This window comes from Budorcas taxicolor, chromosome 15 (assembly GCF_023091745.1).
Source record: "Budorcas taxicolor isolate Tak-1 chromosome 15, Takin1.1, whole genome shotgun sequence".
NCBI classification, from domain to species: domain Eukaryota; kingdom Metazoa; phylum Chordata; class Mammalia; order Artiodactyla; family Bovidae; genus Budorcas; species Budorcas taxicolor.
Window position 1 is genome coordinate 53152944 of NC_068924.1, and position 15107 is coordinate 53168050.

Here is a 15107-nt window from a genome sequence, read left to right on the forward strand (position 1 = left end):
AAAATGGAATCACAGATAAATAGCCTGGAGACAAGGATTGAGAAGATGCAAGAAAGGTTTAACAAGGACCTAGAAGAAATAAAAAAGAGTCAATACATAACGAATAATGCAATAAATGAGATCAAACACTCTGGAGGCAACAAATAGTAGAATAAGTAGAGGCAGAAGATAGGATTAGTAAAGTAGAAGATAGAATGGTAGAACTAAATGAACCAGACAGGAAAAAAGAAAAACGAATTAAAAGAAATGAGGACCATCTCAGAGACCTCCAGGACAATATGAAATGCTCCAACATTTGAATTGTAGGAGTCCCAAAAGAAGAAGACTAAAAGAAAGACCATTTCTGTCCTTTATCAAGCCCATCTTGGCATGAAACATTCCCTTGGTATCTCTAATTTTCTTAAAGAGATCTCTAGTCTTTCCCATTCTGTTCTTTTCCTCTATGTCTTTGCATGGATTGCTGAAGAAGGCTTTCTTATCTCTTCTTGCTATTCTTTGGAACACTGCATTCAGATGCTTATATCTTTCCTTTTCTCCTTTGCTTTTTGCCTCTCTTCTTTTCACAGCTATTTGTAAGGCCTCCCCAGACAGCCATTTGGCTTTTTTGCATTTCTTTTCCATGGGGATGGTCTTCATCCCTGTCTCCTGTACAATGTCATGAACCTCATTCCATAGTTCATCAGGCACTCTATCTATCAGATCTAGGCCCTTAAATCTATTTCTCACTTCCACTGTATAATCATAAGGGATTTGATTTAGGTCATATCTGAATGGTCTAGTGGTTTTCCCTACTTTCTTCCATTTGAGTCTGAATTTGGCAATAAGGAGTTCATGATCTGAGTCACAGTCAGCTCCTGGTCTTGTTTTTGTTGACTGTATAGAGCTTCTCCATCTTTGGCTGCATAGAATATAATCAATCTATTTTGGTGTTGACCATCTGGTGATGTCCATGTGTAGAGTCTTCTCTTGTGTTGTTGGAAGAGGGTGTTTGCTATGACCAGTGCATTTTCTTGGCAAGACTCTATTAGTCTTTGCCCTGCTTCATTCCACATTCCAAGGCCAAATTTTCCTGTTACTCCAGGTGTTTCTTGACTTCCTACATTTGCATTCCAGTCCCCTATAATGAAAAGGACATCTTTTTTGGGTGTTAGTTCTAAAAGGTCTTGTAGGCCTTCATAAAACCGTTCAACTTCAGTTTCTTCAGCGTTACTGGTTGGGGCATAGACTTGGATTACTGTGATATTGAATGGTTTGCCATGGAGACGAACAGAGATCATTTTGTCATTTTTGAGACTGCATCCAAGTACTGCGTTTTGGACTCTTTTGTTGACCATGATGGTTACTCCATTTCTTCTGAGGGATTCCTGCCCACAGTAGTAGATATAATGGTCATCTGAGTTAAATTCACCCATTCCAGTCCATTTTAGTTTGGTTATTCCTAGAATGTCGACGTTCACCCTTGCCATCTCTTGTTTGACCACTTCCAATTTGCCTTGATTCATGGACCTAACATTCCAGGTTCCTATGGAATATTGGTCTTTACAGCATCAGATCTTGCTTCTATCATCAGTCACATCCACAACTGGGTATTGTTTTTGCTTTGGCCCCATCCCTTCATTCTTTCTGGAGTTATTTCTCCACTGATTCAAGGCTATGGTTTTTCCTGTGGTCATGTATGGATGTGAGAGTTGGACTGTGAAGAAGGCTGAGCTCCGAAGAATTGATGCTTTTGAACTGTGGTGTTGGAGAAGACTCTTGAGAGTCCCTTGGACTGCAAGGAGATCCAACCAGTCCATTCTGAAGGAGATCAGCCCTGGGATTTCTTTGGAAGGAATGATGCTAAAGCTGAAACTCCAGTACTTTGGCCACCTCATGTGAAGAGTTGACTCATTGGAAAAAACTCTGATGCTGGGAGGGATTGGGGGCAGGAGGAGAAGGGGACGACCAAGGATGAGATGGCTGGATGGCATCACTGACTTGATGGACATGAGTCTGAGTGAACTCCGGGAGTTGGTGATGGACAGGGAGGCCTGGCATGCTGCGATACATGGGGTTGCAAAGAGTCGGACATGACTTAGCGACTGAACTGAACTGAAAAGAAAGACCATGAGAAAATACTTGAGGAGATAATAGTTGAAAACTTCCCTAAAATTATTATTGGGAAATAATCACCCAAGTCCAAGAAACCCAGAGAGTCCCAAACAGGATAAATCCAAGGTGAAACACCCCAAGACATATATTAATCAAATTAACAAAGATCAAACACAAAGAACAAATATTAAAAGCAGCAAGGGAAAAACAATAAATAACACACAAGGGGTTTCCCATAAGGATAACAGCTGATCTTTCCATAGAAACTCTTCAGGCCAGGAGGGAATGGCAAGACATACTTAAAAGGATGAAAGATAATAACCTACAGCCCAGATTACTGTACCCAGCAAGGATATCATTCAAATATGAAGGAGAAATCAAAAGCTGAGAAAATTCAGCACCACCAAACCAGTTCTCCAACAAATGCTAAAGGATATTCTCTAGATAGGAAACACAAAAAGGGTGTATAAACCCGAACCCAAAACAATAAAGTAAATGGCAACAGGATCATACTTATCAATAATTACCTTAAACGTAAATGGGTTGAATGCCCCAACCAAAAGTCAAAGACTGGCTGAATGGATACAAAAACAAGACCCCTCTATATGCTGCTTACAAGAGACCCACCTCAAAACAAGGGACACATACAGACTGAAAGTGAAGGGCTGGAAAAAGATATTCCACACAAATAGAGACCAAAAGAAAGCAGGAGTAGCTATACTCATATCAGATAAAATAGACTTTAAAACAAAGGCTGTGGAAAGAGACAAAGAAGGCCACTACACATAATGATCAAAGGATCAATCCAAGAAGAAGATATAACAACTAAAATATATATGCACTCAACATAGGAGCACCACAATATGTAAGACAAATGCTAACAAGTATGAAAGGGGAAATTAAAAATAACACAATAATAGTGGGAGACTTCAGTACCCCACTCACACCTATGGATAGATCAACTAAACAGAAAATTAACAAAGAAACACAAACTTTAATGATACAATAGACCAGTTAGACCTAATTGATATCTATAGGACATTTCACCCCAAAATAATGAATTTCACCTTTTTCTCAAGTGCTCATGGAACCTTCTCCAGGATAGATCACATCCTGGGCCATAAATCTAGCCTTGGTAACTTCAAAAAAATTGAAATCATTCCAAGCATCTTTTCTGACCACAATGCAGTAAGATTAGGTCTCAATTACAGGAGAAAAACTATCAAAAATTCCAGCATATGGAGGCTGAAAAACATGCTTCTGAATAACCAACAAATCACAGAAAAAATCAAAAAAGAAATCAAAATATGCATAGAAACAAATGAAAATGAAAACACAACAACCCCAAACCTATGGGACACTATAAAAGCAATGCTAAGGGGAAAGTTCATAGCAATACAGGCATACCTCAAGAAACAAGAAAAAAATCAAATAAATAACCTAACTCTCCACCTAAAGCAACTAGCAAAGAAAGAAATGGAGAACCCCAGGGTTAGTAGAACGAAAGAAATCTTAAAAATTAGGGCAGAAATAAATGTTTAAAAAAAAAAAAAAAACCCACAAAAGAGACCATAACAAAAATCAACAAAGCCAAAAGCTGGTTCTTTGACAGGATAAATAAAATTGGCAAACCATTAGCCAGACTCATCAAGAAACAAAGAGAGAAAAATCAAATCAATAAAATTAGAAATGAAAATGGAGAGATCACAACAGACAGCACAGAAATACAAAGGATCATAAGAGACTACTATAAGCGATTATATGCCAATAAAATGGACAACGTGGAAGAAATGGACAAATTCTTAGAAAAGTACAACTTTCCAAAACTTAACCAGGAAGAAATAGAAAATCTTAACAGACTCATCACAAGCACGGAAATTGAAACTGTAATCAGAAATCTTCCAGCAAACAAAAGCCCAGGTCCAGATGGCTTCACAGCTGAATTCTACCAAAAATTTCGACAAGAGCTAACACCTATCCTACTCAAACTCTTCCAGAAAATTGCAGAGGAAGGTAAACTTCCAAACTCATTCTATGAGGCCGCTATCACCCTAATACCAAAACCTGACAAAGATGCCACAAGGAAAGAAAACTACAGGCCGATATCACTGATGGACATAGATGCAAAAATCCTTAACAAAATTCTAGCAATCAGAATCCAGCAACACATTAAAAAGATCATACACCATGACCAAGTGGGCTTTATCCCAGGGATACAAGGATTCTTCAATATCCACAGATCAATCAATGTAATTCACCACATTAACAAATTGAAAAATAAAAGCCATATGATTATCTCAATAGATGCAGAGAAAGCCTTTCACAAAATTCAACATCCATTTATGATAAAAACTCTCCAGAAAGCAGGAATAGAAGGAACATACCTCAACATAATAAAAGCTATATATGACAAACCCACAGCAAACATTATCCTCAATGGTGAAAAATTGAAAGCATTTCCCCTAAAGTCAGGAACAAGACAAGGGTGCCCACTTTCACCGCTACTATTCAACATAGTTCTGGAAGTTTTGGTCACAGCAATCAGAGCAGAAAAAGAAATAAAAGGAATCCAAATTGGAAAAGAAGTAAAACTCTCACTCTTTGCAGATGACATGATCCTCTACATAGAAAACCCTAAAGATTCCAGAAAATTACAGAAAATTACTAGAGCTAATCAATGAATATAGTAAAGTTGCAGGATATGAAATCAACACACAGAAATCCCTTGCATTCCTATACACTAATAATGAGAAAGCAGAAAAAGAAATTAAGGAAACAATTCCATTCACCATTGCAACGAAAAGAATAAAATACTTAGGACTATATCTACCTAAAGAAACTAAAGACCTATATATAGAAAACTATAAAACACTGATGAAAGAAATCAAAGAGGACACTAATAGATGGAGAAATAGACCATGTTCATGGATTGGAAGAATCAATATAGTGAAAATGAGTATACTACCCAAAGCAATCTACAGATTCAATGCAATCCCTATCCAGCTACCAGCAGTATTTTTCACAGAGATAGAACAAATAATTTCACAATTTGTATGGAAATACAAAAAACCTGGAATAGCCAAAGCAATCTTGAAAAAGAAGAATGGAACTGGTGGAATCAACCTTCCTGACTTCAGCCTCTACTACAAAGCCACAGTCATCAAGACAGTATGGTATTGGCACAAAGACAGAAATATAGATCGATGGAACAAAATAGAAAGCCCAGAGATAAATCCACACACATATGGACACCTTATCTTCGACGAAGGAGGCAAGACTATACAATGGAGTAAAGACAATCTCTTTAATAAGTGGTGCTGGGAAAACTGGTCAACCACTTGCGAAAGAATGAAACTAGAACACTTTCTAACAACATACACAAAAATAAGCTCAAAATGGATTAAAGATCTAAATATAAGACCAGAAACTATAAAACTCCTAGAGGAGAAAATAGGCAAAACACTCTCCGACATAAATCACAGCAGGATCCTCTGTGACCCACCTCTCAGAATACTGGAAATAAAAGCAAAAATAAACAAATGGGATCTAATTAAAATTAAAAGCTTCTGCACAACAAAGGAAACTATAAGGAAGGTGAAAAAACCTTCATAATGGGAGAAAATAATAGCAAATGAAGCAACTGACAAACAACTAATCTCAAAAATATACAAGCAACTTATGCAGCTCAATTCCAGAAAAATAAACGACTCAATCAAAAAATGGGTCAGAGAACTAAATACACATTTCTCCAAAGAAGACATACAGATGGCTAACAAACACATGAAAAGATGCTCAGCATCACTCATTATCAGTTCAGTTCAGTTCAGTTCAGTCGCTCAGTCGTGTCCAACTCTTTGCAACCCCATGAATCGCAGCACGCCAGGCCTCCCTGTCCATCACCAACCCCCGGAGTTCACTCAGACTCACCTCCATCAAGTCAGTGATGCCATCCAGCCATCTCATCCTTGGTCGTCCCCTTCTCCTCCTGCCCCCAATCCCCTCCAGCATCAGAGTCTTTTCCAATGAGTCAACTCTTCGCATGAGGTGGCCAAAGTACTGGAGCTTCAGCTTTAGCATCATTCCTTCCAAAGAAATCCCGGGGCTGATCTCCTTCAGAATGGACTGGTTGGATCTCCTTGCAGTCCAAGGGACTCTCAAGAGTCTTCTCCAACACCACAGTTCAAAAGCATCAATTCTTCCGCATTCAGCTTTCTTCACAGTCCAACTCTCACATCCATACATGACCACAGGAAAAACCATAGCCTTGACTAGACGGACCTTAGTCAGCAATGTAATGTCTTTGCTTTTGAATATGCTATCTAGGTTGGTCATAACTTTTCTTCCAAGGAGTAAGCGTCTTTTAATTTCATGGCTGCAATCACCATCTGCAGTGATTTTGGAGCCCCCCAAAAATAAAGTCTGACACTGTTTCCCCATCTATTTCCCAAAGTGATGGGACCGGATGCCATGATCTTAGATTTCTGAATGTTGAGCTTTAAGCCAACTTTTTCACTCTCCTCTTTCACTTTCATCAAGAGGCTTTTGAGTTCCTCTTCACTTTCTTCCATAAGGATGGTGTCATCTGCATATCTGAGGTGATTGATATTTCTCCTGGCAATCTTGATTCCAGCTTGTGTTTCTTCCAGTCCAGCATTTCTCATGATGTACTCTGCATGTACGTTAAATAAGCAGGGTGACAATATACAGCCTTGACGTACTCCTTTTCCTGTTTGGAACCAGTCTGTTGTTCCATGTCCAGTTCTAACTGTTGCTTCCTGACCTGCATATAGATTTCTCAAGAGGCAGGTCAGGTGGTCTGCTATTCCTATCTCTTTCAGATTGTTCCACAGTTTATTGTGATCCACACAGTCAAAGGCTTTGGCATAGTCAACAAAGCAGAAATAGATGTGTTTCTGGAACTCTCTTGGTTTTTCGATGATCCAGCAGATGTTGGCAATTTGACCTCTGGTTCCTCTGCCTTTTCTATGCAAATAAAAGCCACAATGAGGTACCATTTCACACCAGTCAGAATTGCTGCGATCAAAAAGTCTACAAGCAATAAATGCTGGAGAGGGTGTGGAGAAAAGTGAACCCCCTTACCCTGTTGCTGGGAATGCAAACTAGTACAGCCACTATGGAGAACAGTGTGGAGATTCTTTAAAAAACTACAAATAGAACTGGCCTTATGACCCAGCAATCCCACTTCTGGGCATACACACCGAGGAAACCAGAATTGAAAGAGACACGTGTACCCCAATGTTCATCGCAGCACTGTTTATAATAGCCAGCACATGAAAGCAACCTAGATGTCCATCAGCAGATGAATGGATAAGAAGCTGTGGTACATATACACAATGGAGTATTCAGTTCAGTTCAGTCCCTCAGTCGTGTCCGACTCTTTGCAACCCCAAGAATCGCAGCACGCCAGGCTTCCCTGTCCATCACCATCTCCTGGAGTTCACTCAGACTCACATCCATCAAGTCCGTGATGCCATCCAGCCATCTCATCCTTGGTCGTCCCCTTCTCCTCCTGCCCCCAATCCCTCCCAGCATCAGAGTCTTTTCCAATGAGTCAACACTTCACATGAGGTGGCCAAAGTACTGGAGTTTCAGCTTTAGCATCATTCCTTCCAAAGAAATCCCAGGGCTGATCTCCTTCAGAATGGATCTCCTTCAGTTGGATTTCCTTGCAGCCCAAGGGACTCTCAAGAGTCGTCTCCAACACCACAGTTCAAAAGCATCAGTTCTTCAGCGCTCAGCCTTCTTCACAGTCCAACTCTCACATCTATACATGACCACTGGAAAAACCATAGCCTTGACTAGACAGACCTTAGTCTGCAAAGTAATGTCTCCGTTTTTGAATATACTATCTAGGTTGGTCATAACTTTTCTTCCAAGGAGTAAGCGTCTTTTAATTTCATGGCGGCAGTCACCATCTGCAGTGATTTTTGGAGCCCCCAAAATAAAGTCTGTCACTGTTTCCACTGTTTCCCCATACTCAGCCATTAAAAGGAATGCATTTGAATCAGTTCTAATGAGGTGGATGAAATGTGCCAATTATACAGAGTGAAGTAAGCCAGAAATTAAAACACCAATACAGTATACTAACACATATATATGGATTTAAAAAGATGGTAACAATAACCCTTTATGTGAGACAACAAAAGAGGCACAGAAGTATAGAACAGTCTTTTGGACTCTGTGGGAGAGGGAGAGGGTGGGATGATTTTGGAGAATGGCATTGAAATATATATAATATCATATAAGAAACGAATTGCCAGTCTAGGTTTGATGCAGGATACAAGATGCTTGGGGCTGGTTCACTGGGATGACCCAGAGAGATGGTATGGGGTGGGAGGTGGGAGGGGTGTTCAGGATTGGGAACACGTGTACACCCGTGCCAAATTCATGTTGATGTATGGCAAAACCAAGACAGTATTGTAAAGTAAAATAAAGTTAAAAAAAAAAAAAGGTCTTAGAAATTCTTGTTAGAATTACCCTAGATTAGTGGGAAATATTACCTCAATATGTTATGTTAAATGTCCAGATTTTTGTACTATTTCTTTTTTCTAATCTACCACGGACTAAACTATTTTTAATTTTTGTTTTTGATGTTGTTTTAGTGCTAACTTGTGTCTAACTCTTTGTGATCCCATGAATTGTAGCCCATCATCCTTATCTGTCTATGGGATTTCCCAGGCAAAAATACTGAACTCAGTTGACATATCCTTATCCCGTGGATCTTCCTGACCTAGCGTCAATCCCATGTGTCCTGTATTGGCACGCGGATTCTTTACCACAGAGCCACCAGGGAAGCCCATCCAGTTGAAAATACAATATAATTTACCCGAGAAATGAAGAAAACAAAGGCAAGCTGTTTAAATCCAGTTTTAAATTATTAGTTTCAATACACATAGAACTACTGTGCCACATTTCTCTATGGTTTCTAAGCAGTTACTCTCCACCTCTATACTTACCTTGTCAGGAACCAGTAACAGGCAGCTCGTGGGCAAGGCAGGTCCTCAGACCACACACAAGCTGCACTGCCCCAGGAAGTATGGTGCTGCCTGGTTGTTGGCCTGTAAAGGAGTTTGTGAGGTGAGGGTCACAGAATCCCTGGTGGACTGCTAAGCGCTGTACACTGGTCACTCGGGGCCATTTCTTAGTCCCTGATACCTGGTAGGATGAAGAGCTCTGGGAAGGGAAGTGTCTGAAGTCACAGACACTATGTGTCTGAAGTCACATAGCTGGAAAGCAACCAATGCAGGACTGGCCTTATCTCTCATCAGGGCTCTTCCAATCTGCCTTGAGGGAGGACCCTGGAAAATGCCTCTCAGATGCACCTTCAACAAAGAGGGGTGGTTCCAGTTGCGGAGCTTCATGCACAGGGTCAACTGATCCTAAGACAGATCCAGCTGGGATGTCAGCTTCGGTCACTTTACCCCAAATCAGGACCACTCTGATGGGCCATTTTGGTTTAATTTTGCCCTCTGCACAATTCCACTCTCTTCCTTACTAATAAATTTTCCAATAGGAGAAATGCAATGAATGTTCACCATTTGTATGATCATTGCATGGTCACCATTTGTAATGAGGAAATAGAAATCAGTACCTCAACCTGATATCATCCTCAGTTCAGTTCAGTTCAGTTCACACAGTTGTGTCCGATTCTTTGCGACCCCATGAATTGGAGAACACCAGTCCTCCCTGTCCATCACCAACTCCCAGAGTTCACTCAGACTCAAGTCCATCGAGTAAGTGACGCCATCCAGCCATTTCATCCTCAGTCTTCCCCTTCTCCTGCTGCCCCCAACCCTTCCCATCATGAGAGTCTTTTCCAATGAGTCAACTCTTCGCATGAGGTGGCCAAAGTACTGGAGTTTCAGCTTCAGCATCATTTCCTCCAAAGCAATCCCAGGGCTGAACTCCTTCAGAATGGACTGGTTGGATCTCCTTGCAGTCCAAGGGACTCTCAAGAGTCTTCTCCAACACCACAGTTCATAGGCATCAATTCTTCAGCGCTCAGCCCTCTTAACACTCCAACTCTCACATCCATACATGACCACAGGAAAAACCATAACCTTGACTAGATGGACCTTAGTCCACAAAGTAATGTCTCTGCTTTTGAATATGCTATCTAGGTTGGTCATAACTTTTGTTCCAAGGAGTAAGAGTCTTTTAATTTCATGGCTGAAATCACCATCTGCAGTGATTTTGGAGCCCAAAAAACTAAAGTCTGACACTGTTTCCACTGTTTCCCCATCTATTTCCCATGAAGTGATGGGACCAGATGCCATAATCTTCGTTTTCTGAATGTTGAGCTTTAAGCCAACTTTTTCACTCTCCTCTTTCACTTTCATCAAGAGGCTTTTTAGCTCCTCTTCACTTTCTGCCATAAGGGTGGTGTCATCTGCATATCTGAGGTGATTGATATTTCTCCTGGCAATCTTGATTCCAGCTTGTGCTTCTTCCAGCCCAGCATTTCTCATGATGTACTCTGCATAGAAGTTAAATAAGCAGGGTGACAATATACAGCCTTGATGTACTCCTTTCCCTATTTGGAACCAGTCTGTTGTTCTAAGTCCAGTTCTAACTACTGCTTCCTGATCTGCATATAGGTTTCTCAAGAGGCAGGTCAGGTGGTCTGGTTTTCCCATCTCTTTCTGAATTTTCCACAGTTTATTGTGATCAACACAGTCAAAGGCTTTGGCATAGTCAATAAAGCAGAAATAGATGGCTTTCTGGAACTCTCTTGGTTTTTTGATGATCCAGCAGATGTTGGCAATTTGATCTCTGGTTCCCCTGCACTTTCTAAAACCAGCATGAACATCTGGAAGTTCACAGTTCACATATTGCTGAAGCCTGGCTTGGAGAATTTTGAGCATTACTTTACTAGCATGTGAGATGAGTGCAATTGTGCAGTAGTTTGAGCATTCTTTGGCATTGCCTTTCTTTGGGATTGGAATGAAAACTGACCTTTCCCAGTCCTGTGGCCACTGCTGAGTTTTCCAAATTTGCTGGCATATTGAGTGCAGCACTTTCACAGCATCATCTTTCAGGATATGAAATAGCTCAACTGGAATTCCATCACCTCCACTAGGTTTGTTCGTAGTGATGCTTTCTAAGGCCCACTTGACTTCACATTCCAGGATGTGTGGCTCTAGGTGAGTGGTCACGCCATCGTGATTATCTTGGTCATGAAGATCCTTTTTGTACAGTTCTTCTGTGTAATCTTGCCACCTCTTCTTAATTTCTTCTGCTTCTGTAGGTCCATATTCTGTCCTTTATTGAGCCCATCTTTGCATGAAATGTTCCCTTGGTATCTCCATTTCTGTCCTTTATTGAGCCCATCTTTGCATGAAATGTTCCCTTGGTATCTCTAATTTTCTTGAAGAGATCTCCAGTCTTTCCCATTCTGTTCTTTTCCTCTATCTCTTTGCTTTGATCCCTAAGGAAGACTTTCTTATTTCCCCTTGCTATTCTTTGGAACTCTGCATTTAGATGGGTACCTCTTTCTTTTTCTCCTTTGCTTTTCGCTTCTCTTCTTTTCACAGCTATTTGTAAGCCCTACCCAGACAGCCATTTGGCTTTTTTGCATTTCTCCTTCATGGGGATGGTCTTGATCCCTGTCTCCTGTACAATGTCATGAACCTCTGGCCATAGTTCATTAGGCACTCTATCAGATCTAGTCCCTTAAATCTATTTCTCACTTCTACTATATAATCATAAGGGATTTGATTAGGTCATATCTGAATGGTCTAGTAGTTTTCCCTATTTTCTTCAATTTCAGTCTGAATTTGGCAATAAGGAACTCATGATCTGAACCACAGTCAGATCCCGGTCTTGTTTTTGCTGACTGTATAGAGCTTCTCCATCTTGGCTGCAAAGAATATAATCAATCTGATTTCGGTGTTGAGCATCTGGTGATGTCCATGTGTAGAGTCTTCTCTTGTGTTGTTGGAAGAGGGTGTTTGCTATGACCAGTGCGTTCTCTTGGCAAAACTCTATTAGCCTTTGCCCTGCTCATTCCACATTCCAAGGCCAGATTTGCCTGTTACCCCAGGTGTTTCTTGACTTCCTATATTTGCATTCCAGTCCCCTATAATGAAAAGGACATCTTTTTTTGGATGTTAGTTCTAAAAGGTCTTGTAGGTCTTCATAGAACCATTCAACTTCAGCTTCTTCAGCATTACTGGTTGGGGCATAGACTTGGATTACTGTGATATTGAATGGTTTGCCTTGAAAACTAACAGAGATCATTCTGTCATTTTTGAGATTGCATCCAAGTACTGCATTTCGAACTCTTTTGTTGACCATGATGGCTACTCCATTTCTTCTGAGGGATTCCTGCCCACAGTAGTAGATATAGTGGTCATCTGAGTTATATTCACCCATTCCAGTCCATTTTAGTTTGCTTATTCCTAGAATGTCGACGTTCACCCTTGCCATCTCTTGTTTGACCACTTCCAATTTGCCTTGATTCATGGACCTAACATTCCAGGTTCCTATGGAATATTGGTCTTTACAGCATCAGATCTTGCTTCTATCACCAGTCACATCGACAACTGGGTATTGTTTTTGCTTTGGCTCCATCCCTTCATTCTTTTCTGGAGTTATTTCTCCACTGATCTCCAGTAGCATGTTGGGCACCTACTGACCTGGGGAGTTCCTCTTTCAGTATCCTACCATTTTGCCTTTTCATACTGTTCATGGGGTTCTCAAGGCAAGAATACTGAAGTGGTTTGCCATTCACTTCTCCAGTGGACTACATTCTGTCAGATCTCTCCACCATGACCTGCCCGTCTTGGGTGGCCTCACAAGGTATGGCTTAGTTTTATTGAGTTAGATCAAGCTGTAGTCCGTGTCATTAGATTGGGTAGTTTTCTGTGATTACGGTTTCAGTGTGTCTGCCCCCTGATGCCCTCTGGCAACACTTACCATCTTACTTGGGTTTCTCTTACCTTGGACGTGGGGTATCTCTTCACAGCTGCTCCAGCAAAGTGCAGCTGCTGCTCCTTACCTGGGACGAGGGGCATCTCCTCACCGCCACCCCTCCTGACCTTAAACGTGGAGTAGCCTCTCTCAGCCCTTCTGCATCCTTGCAGCCACCACTCCTTGGATGTGGGGTTGCTCCTCTTGGCCGCCAACCCTGACATCAGGTGTTTGGTAGCTCCTCCCAGCCGCTGCCCCTGGCCTCGGGCATGGGGTAGCTCCTCTCTGCCATGCTTCTGCGAGGTCCATCGCAGCCTGTGCGCTTCTACCACGCTGTCCATTGTGGATAAGGGATAAGTCTAAGGAGAGTTCTTCTTTAAGTCCAGTTTTCACTTCAGTGGCTGCAGCTCCATTGCCTGGTACAGGTTCTCAGTGGAGAATGCAGCACAGGTGAGATCAGTCAAACCTTGCTCTGACATGCTGAACGCCACAGGAAGCAATTTTCTTAAACACCTGCTACATCGATTGGGCTTCCCAATTGGGCCTCCGGTGGCTCAACTGGTAAAGAATCTGCCTGCAATGCGGGAGACCTGGGTTTGATCCCTGGGTTGGGAAGATTCTCCGGAGAAGGGAAAGACTACCCACTCCAGTGTTCTGGCCTGGAGAATTCCATGAACTATACAGTCCATGGGGTTACAAAAAGTCAGACAGGACTGAGTGACTTTCACTTTCTAGATATCATTCTACACACCAGCAAATAAAATGTCTGACTACACAGAGGGCCAGAGAAGATATGTATCTGTGGACACTGCACATATTCCATGCAGAGTCTACATGGATACTAAACTTTTGCACAAAAGCCTGGCACTACTGCTCTTTAGCTTGTGCAATCACATACCTACCCCTTGACTCAGCAGTCCCTCTGGCTTATGAGTCTGTGGGAGGAATACGGGCGCAGGGACAGGGACCAGAGAGAATGTTGTCATCAGAGTCCAACAAAGTGGCTGGCTGTGATGGTGGAAAGCAGCTTTCCATTGCAAGAGATATTTAAATCACAAAAGAGTAGAGCATGAACTTGTGATAAAATGATATTCAACTGACTTGTAAAAATTTTCAAGAATACTCACCTGCCGGTTCAACAATGAAACCCTTAATCAGTTTTATTCTAATGATTTTTCCTAGAATTTCTTAAGCTTTCAGTGCCTCTCGAGATTGGGAGGCTGTAAACAATTCACATGCACAGTTGTAAAAATCCGGACAGACCGGTCAGGTAAGTTAAAAAGCTATCAGAGGGGTTTAAGCCGAGACATTCTTTTTACACCCAGGAGACTTATTAACTGGAGTTCTAAGTTAATTCCTTTTAGAAGAAGGTGGTGGGGGACAGCCCCTGTTAATGTCAGAAGCATAAACAAAAAACATAATACAGTAAGGCAGGCAGACTCTGGTTCTGGGGGTAGATGCTCGAGAAAATCCAGCTAGGCTCCCTTAAGGCCCGACTCACCTTTGCCTGTCGGGCCCCTTAACCTCATGACCTTTGCCACGGGTGGGACTCCTCGTGCTGGCTCCCGACACTCACCTCCATTAGGAAAGCACTGTAACCACAATGAAATTCCAAGGCACCTAGGTGCTCAACCATGAAACGCAGAGTACTAGGCACTGGAAGACCAGGATATTCCCTGTGTGACCACTTTGGAAAGCTCTGTGGCTATGTGGAGACTGTAGCATGAGCGGGTGAGGGGAAGTCAAGTTCAGTTTTAGACGGGCTGTGATGGAAGTGCCAAGAAGGCTGTGAAGGAGGTTGTCAAGTACCCACCTACATAGTTAAGTCTGGAGCAGAGAGGGAGGTCAGGGCTGGAGATGCAGTTTGGAATTGTTCTTCCTGTAGACAGACTCCAAGGCCATGAGCCTGGATGAGGTCTCTACAGGAGAGAGGGTAGAGAGAAGAGTTTCAAGGACTGAGGGGACAGAGGGGCCCTGAAACACTTAGTCTGGTGAAGGATAAGAGCCACCATGGAGACCCAGGGGCAGCCAGAGGAGCAGGAGGGAAACCAGAAGAGTGTGGTGTCCACAGACCAAGTGACTTC